Consider the following 7,936-nt stretch of genomic DNA (forward strand, 5'->3'; position numbering starts at 1 on the left):
ACGTTGGGAAAAATTCCTTCCCCGCAAGGGCTGTCAGGCACTGGAAGGGGCTGCCCAGGGAAGGGGTCGAGTCCCCACCCCTGGGGCGATTTAAAAGCCGGGCAGGCGAGGTACTTAGGGCCAGGGTTTAGTGGTGGGATGGCAGGGTTAGGGGAACGGTTGGGCTTAGGGGATCTCAAAGGTCTTCTCCAACCTCAACGATTCTATGATTCACTGGTTCTATTCTATGATTCTTGCCCTCACTCATGGACAGCCAGCCTCCACCATGCTGCTGCCCAGATCCTGCACCAGACCTTGGTGATGACATCCAGCTGGAAAAGGAAATTACCAGCAGAGGTAAATGCCTGGTAGCCCTGCATCTGCAGCTTTTGTCTGCTATTTTTGACCAGGAAATTGTGGATCTGTTGTTCACCATGAGAGCTGTTGGGCAGGACAGACAGGAAACATCTTTGGTTGTTTTGGCACCAGTGGCAGACTGGTGTCTACCTACATCTGTTGGCTTGAGTGGCACTGAAACCCAAGAAGAGATGTATTGAGGTGAAAAGCAAGGAAATTCCAACAAGCAAATAATGCCATAATTTTTTAGAGAGGAACCTGGATATTGCCACCTAGGGGTGACCTGTACTGGCCACCCCCAGGGTTTTGCTTGTGGGAAGATGCTGTGAGAAAAGGACTGGTTTAAAACCAAGTGAGAGCTTCTGGATTTGGCCCAGACATTCACATGTTACCATGCAACACTTCAGCTATTGTTTGCATGCTCCCTGGAACTCTTGGCTCTGTCAGCTGTGAAACGTGCTACTCAGCCAAAAGCGCACTCTCAGCAGCCTGGGCGGCAGCAGGTCTGCCCTCCTCCTCCTTTAATGGCAGCGTTAGGTTAATGGTTGGACTTGATGATCTTAAAGGTCTTTTCCAACCTAAGCGATTCTATGATTCTATAATTCCACGGCCTTTGGACTCTCCTGCATGTGTCTGGCCTCCACAGCATCCCGGGGCAGTGAGTCTCAGTATTTCATAATGCAGCATGAAGAAACAGTCCCTTGAGTTTGTTTTAAACCTGCCATCAGGGCAAATTTCACTGTGCGCCTCCAGTTCTTGTGTTACGAGAAGCAGTGAATGATTGCTTGTTTGTCACCTCCCCATGTTGTGCTTTCAGTCCTCAACTTTGAGCTCTCTCCATCAACCTCCTCCCCAACGCTGGGCGGTTTCATCTGGGCTCCTGTCGTGGTTTAACCTGGCTGGCAACTAAGCACCACGCAGCTGCTCGCTCACTCTCCCCCTTCCCTCTGTGGGATGGGGGAGAGAATTGGAGAAAAGAAAAAAAAAAAAAAGTAAGACCCGTGGGTTGAGATAGAGACAGTTTAATAAGAGAGAAGAATAACAATAGTAATAATAATAATAGTAAGAGAATATACAGAATATATATAAAACAAGTGATGCACAATGCAATTGCTCACCACCCGCTGACCGATGCCCAGCCCGTCCCAAGCAGCGATCACTCCCCCTGAGCCGTGATCACACAGCCCGAGCTTCGACCACTCTGCCCACGACCGACTGACTGAACTAACCCCCCCTGAGCATGACGTTATATGGTATGGAATAGCCGAGCCGCGATCACACAGCCCGAGATGCAACCACTCTGCCCGCGACCGACCGATCGACCGAACGACTAACCCCCCCGAGCATGACGTTATATGGTATGGAATAGCCCTTTGGTCAGTTTGGGTTAGCTGTCCTAGTTGTGCTGTACTTCCAGCTTGTTATGCACCTGGACGAGCAGAAGAAGCTCAAAAAGTCCTTGAGTAGTCTGAGCACTACTTGGCAACAGCTGAAAAGATCAGTGTGTTATCAACATTCTTCTGGTACTAAATTCAAAACACAGCACTATGCTAGCTACTATGAAGAAAATGAACTCTATCCCAGCTGAAACCAGGACAGCTCCGCTATGCAGCCAGCCCAGGGGCAGTTCACCCCTGTTGCTACAGGAACAGTTGCATCCATCCATCTCCCAAACAGCATCCATCCTGCGTTCTGCGATCCCCAAATGGTGCCTGGCACCCTGCAGGGAGCGGGGGATGTCCCTCCCCTCTTGCCATGGAGGGGGGGGCGCGTACAGGGCTCTGTCGTACAGGGCTCTGTCTAACAGTGCTCCTCTGTGTGGAGGTTACAGGGCCAGTGCTGGGAGAGGCCAGTCACCAGTCGTGTTCTCCAGTCCACCAGCTCAGTGCTGTCCTTGATCCCACTGTCCCCCCGGCAGGAGTCAGCCCTTGCACGCAGCAGCCACCCCCGGGGTGAAGAGCACCAGGCACAGGGCAATGCCTGGCCCTGTTTGCCCTCACCTTGCCGACCTCCTCATCCCTGTGGCCTTGGGAGCAGGGGAGCTGTTGGAGCCGCACCGTTTGCCACATTGGGCTGTGGCATCAGTGGGTTGCTGGAACTGGCTCTGCAGGGGCTGCGTGCCCGTGCTGACGGAGCGCTGGGTGGGCCAGGCCAAGCCAGCACACGCGTGCTCCCGCTCAGCACACAGGTTTGCTCGGACAGCTGACATTTGCCTGGGAGACTGGCAGCTGTGACTTGCTGCAGATTCACCAGGCAGATGCTGATCAAAATCATGCTCTGATCTCAGTGCCCCCAACACCCCCAGGGAGATATTTCTCTCAAAAGCTGGTCTTATCGCTGCCCACAGCTGACTGCAGAGGGTGCTGCCGGCTGAGCCAGCGTCCCTCTTCAGCCACGCTTCTCCTGCCATCTTGCTTCCAGCCTGGTGCTCTCAGGCTCCTGGCTTTGCAGGGCCAGCTCAGCGTCTCCAGCCCTCCCCGGCCTTCCCCCTTTTAAAGTCAGTTTGCTGAGAGCTTACAGTGACGCCACGCCACCCGTCTCCCCAGCAGACTCTTACTGTAGGGTCTCACTGGTTTAGGCAGAGCGGAGGTGGAGGCAACGCGCTCCACCATGAGGAGCCCTGAGAGGAACCTCTGGCCTCTTGGATGGGAAAGGACTGTTCACCTTGCTCACCTTGTCACAGGCCGGCGAGGTCTGTGTTTTCAGCCGGAGCTGGAAAGAATGTGGGAGCTGTGTCAGCACAACGCTTGTCACTCAGAACAAGCAATACTTGGAACAGAGGGGGATTGTGCTGGCTGCCTGCACCTTCCGCAGGGGAGCGGCTGAAGCCAGAGCCATAGGGCAGGCGCCATCCAGGACCGGATGAATTATCAAAGCAGCCCAGGGCACACTGACATATAACCCATGTTTGCGCTCCCTGCAGCTCTGATCTTGGCATGTAGAAGCAAGCAGACAGGATCTGGGCAGAGACCTGGACCCCTTCCTCACCTACGAGGCTCCAAGGAGAGAAGGAGCTGATACATCCCGGGTTCGGCACCCTGTGCAAAGTGCGCATGGACGCCCTCGGGCAGCGTTAAAAGAGGAAGCTGACTCTTGTCTGTAGCCCCATGCAGGCCTAGCACAGACAGTGTGACAGGCAGGTGGGAGCAGTTTGGTTCAGCCTCATCCCAGGGCAGTGCTGCCCACGTTTGGCTTAGTAGGCAGCTCCCTTGCCTGCCCACGTGCTCAAGCTTGGGTCACAAATATAATATTTACAGTGTATGGTCACCGAACGCTAAATCACAGGAGCTTGCACTGACCCAGAACAAGCTTTATAAACCCCTGAGATGAATGTGCAGTTGAAAAGAAACAGCAGCTCCTGCACGCCTCTCCTGAGACCAGTGCTGCAGCATCACTGGGCTTGTTTTCTGGGCATCCTACATCATTATTATCTTCCACAGCTGCAAGGGGCTGGTAGGAAACACAGCCGGAGAAGCAAAATGTTAGCTGCTGCCTGCATGGGCAGATTCTGCTGCTCCTTTGAGATGACTCCTGCACTAGTGTTGTCTTCCTGCCTGAAGCCACAGAGGAGGCAAAAGGGTTGAAGTTTCTTGTTCTGCACGTAGCAGCACACAGGCTGTCCCCCGGGCAGGGGACAGGGCTGGGTGTCCTGTCTTCTCCTGGAGAGAGGCAGCAAGGCAGAGTCAGCGGGACCTTGCCCTGAAGCAGATGCTGGCCATGCAGGAGCAGGCAGCACTGGAGCTGTGCAGGCAGATGAACACCCCTCCTGAAGGAGAACCCTGTGACAGGTAGGGCAGAAAGGCTGGGAAGGACCGGGATCCCTTGTGGAACCAGTTCTCTCTCGTAGAGTCAGAAGGTGAGGGGCAGTGAGCAAACCCCAGGATACGTATCCGTGGTCTTTGCCAACTGCAGGCTGGTGGGATCAGTGGGCAAAGCATGCAGCCACAGGGCCAGCGATACCTCCCTGCCTGCTCCTGCTGTCCCCATTGCCCTCCAGCGGTGCCCTCTGACCCATGGCTATGAAATTGCCACTCCTCACAATTTGGTTTCTTTTTAAATTCCCCCCGCAGGTTCGGACAGGTCCGCTGCCCAACTCAGCCAGTTTTTCTGTGCTGCTGTGCCTGGTCAAGCAGCTCCACCACTTCATCCCAGCGGTGCCCCTGTGATGTGACTAGCCTCATGTCCTGTGCACAACCAAGGACCACTGTGGGCCCATCTGCCTGGGGGCCACCACAGAAACAGGAGCTATTATCCCCAAAGTGGTGCTTGGGAAGCTCTGTCATGTGTTATCTAACCTATATTCAACTCTAAATTAGCTGGTGAGGGAAGCAGAGGATGCAGGTCAGAGACGATCCTGCATGTAGCACGAGTGATGATAAGCTCCCTCTCCCTCTGCCAGGAAATAAGCACTGAGACAAGAACCCGACATTATTATTTTACATGATGTTCCCAGAGCCCTGCATGAGCCTTTCTGACAGGGCCAGGGGGAGTGCGGACTCCTTCCCACCCGCTCACAATATGGACAAGAAACACATCATCCCACTGACGGCAAGACACGGGAACGAGTGAACACAAGCTGGAGCTGCAGCCGGGCCGCGGTCAGCGATCAGTCGGCCCCGCAGATTCCCCTGAGGCTTGGTGTGGTGCCAGAGCTCCAGGTTCCCAGCAGAGCATGATGCAAGGCTTGGCGCAGCACAGCAGCCAGCATGGCGGGCTCCCGTGAGGGTCTCCTGAGGACATAGCTCCTCACACAGAGCTCTGTGGCTGGGTGAGGGCAGCCTGCAAGGTGCTCAGTGCCTCCAGCCTCACCCGCAGAGCCCAGCGCTGAGGGCACTGCAGGGGAGGAGATGCTTTCTATTGCATTGGCGAATCAGTTCCTGCCCACCCTGCAGCTGCATTTTGGCTGCAGCCAGAGCAAGGACGGTGGCAGGAGGGGACTGTCCCTGCAGTGACACCAGGTTGGGGTATCGTAGCCTGCAGCAAGGCATCATTGTGGGCTTCTGCTCTTTCGCCATCATTTCACAATCAACTTTAACTGGCGTCATCCATCCCCCTCCCTGCTGTCCCACACATGTGTGGGTGGCTGCAGGAACAGGGAGATTATTTGGGCAACTCCAAGTTCAGGTGGATCATGGCTTTCCAAGATCACCTGAGCCTGCCTGCTCCCACACACTGAGCTTTGCTTCCCTTGGACACAGGGGAGAGGGATTCAGCATCTGGAAGGTGGTTCATCTGAATGTGGTGGGAGAAAACCCAAGTGGGGCTTTCAGAGACATCTTTGATGTTCAGCTGTTTAGTCACAAGGCCTTTGTGTCTGAACACAGCCGGACTCAGACTGTGGGGGACAGCGTGCCTGGGCTGTACCAGCACCCAGGGTCTCTCGGCTCTCCCTTCCCTGCTCGGACATGTCCCACATTGCTCCCCTGCTCAAGTAGTTTGGAATCTTGGACACCTCTGACTCAGGGCAATGATGCAGCCCGGTGGGTCTGGATGCAGTGAATTGTTTCAGGGTGGATCTCAGGTTTTTCTACATCCTGGATGAGGTGAGATTAACGCAGGTTCCGTGACATTTCATCCAGCTCCCAAATTGACCTGATTTCCTTCCTGGCAGAAGAGCTGCTGCTGGCCCGGAGCAGTGCCTGAAGCTGCAGGACAAGTCAGGCTGCTCCATGCACGTGTCATCACCCCCATCTGCGCCTGCAAGACGGGGATGTCTCTCATTACCCAAATCCAGGGGGGAGAGGCAGCAGTCAACAGGTCTTCCCTACTTCAGAGGAGGTTTGGATGCGACCCACCGCTCCACCCTTTCCATCCTCTCTCCCTGTACGTCCCAAGGACCCTCCTGTCCTGTGTGCACAGGGGACGCTGGTGACAGTCACTGGGCAGTTGATCTCATCTCCAGGTCACCCCTGTAAGGAAGCCTGAGCCTGCATTTCTTAGAGAGCAGTGGGCCCGTTTAAAACGAAGCAAACAAGACGCTCCTCAACTTTGGAAAGACAAAGGCATTCTTTTCAAGATGGATTTAATTGCCAAAATGTCTGCAGGGCAAGCAGCAGCTTTTCACATGAGTCAGTGTTCACCCTTGCAGTCCTCGTCAGGAAAAGCAGCAGCTCTCTGTCTCAGGAGCTGCTTCCCTGTGCTGTGATGACTGCTGTGAGGGAAAGATCCAACTGATGGCACATCACCTTTGTAATCTTACGGCCCCCGCTGTGCTTAAATCCCATGTCTCCAGATCACCCCACAGCCAGGAAACCATGGATCTGCTGGATCTGGATCCAGTGTGATCACAAGATCCCATTGGCCAAATTAGAGCATGAGACGGTGTTTCTGGACAGCTCTGTGCTTTCGCTGCAGGCTGAGGGACAACCTGTCCCAGACTTGCAGTTAGAGCCACCCCTTCTACCCACAGAAGGCTGGGTATGTCCCAGGTCAGGGTTTGTGCTGGTGGCTGCAGCATTTTGACCCAAACTCAGGCTTACCACCACCCTGAATCCTAGTGTTGCCTTCAAATCGGTCCTTTGGGTGGGTTGCTGAGGGCAGGAGGTGCCCATGTGCAAGGCACTGCTCCCCTGGCAGGTAAGGAGCCGGACACGTCCAGTTCAACACCCCAGAGCCAACACAGGCCTGCTCCCGCCTTGCTCTCCACACCTCTGCCCTCCTCCTGCGTCTCCGCCAGCCCCACGGTCCCGCTCTGTACAGGGAGGCAGCAGATCTGGGCAAGCCTGGCCCCTCCATGGGTGTCCCCTCATCCGTCCTCACCAGTGCCAGGCCTTAAAAGTCCGGACCTGGTAGTCCCACTGCATCTCCCGTCACCATTGACAACTGGTGATGTGCTGGGCCAGCGGGCACAACCCCCAGTGCTGGAGATTTATTCACGGGCTCGGACATGCTACACATGGAAATACAAGGCAGTGCTCACACGAGGAAAGGCTGCGTGGCACTGGGCCAGCTGAGACCCAGGACAAGGCTGCTCGTGGGTGCCAGAGCCATCGTGCGACTGCTTCACGCTTGCTTCTGCCCCCAAGCTCAGAGCTGGCATCACCAGGAGCCTGGGCTGGCATTCGGCATTTTGCCAAATTTCCTCCCGGAAACCGAAGCCCTCCTCTCCCTGAACGCATCCTTCTTGCTGATGGTGAGTGCTCAGCTTTCCAGGGCCAACGTGTTTTTTGCAGACGTTGCTAATTCACGGGTAATCAACTAATTGGGCATGTGTGGCATCAGCATTTTAATCAGCTGGAGTTTATTAGCATTTTCATGGCCCTGAATGCTGAGTTCTGTACAGTAAGTCTTCCTTAAGAGTACAGTTAGGGTAATTTCTTGGTTTGCTGGTGTTGTGATGTTCCAAACCCCCATTGGACTTTATATTCTGCCTGACTGAATATTGCAACATGGTCTAAATTTCCATAACCCCAGCCTGCCTGAGGCATGTGGACATGCTGCGTCCTCCATGGTTCACACCTGGTGGGTGCTGTGGATGGCTCTGGACACCTCTGTCTGTCTGTCCGACTCCTCCACCCTCTGGACACCTCCGTCTGTGTCTGTCCGCTGGCAGCCCCCCCCCCCCCCTGACCCCCCCAGCCCCCCCGGGGCCCCGGGCACC

This window comes from Egretta garzetta, unplaced genomic scaffold (genome assembly GCF_000687185.1).
Source record: "Egretta garzetta isolate BGI_Z169 unplaced genomic scaffold, ASM68718v1 scaffold7, whole genome shotgun sequence".
Classification (NCBI taxonomy): Eukaryota; Metazoa; Chordata; class Aves; order Pelecaniformes; family Ardeidae; genus Egretta; species Egretta garzetta.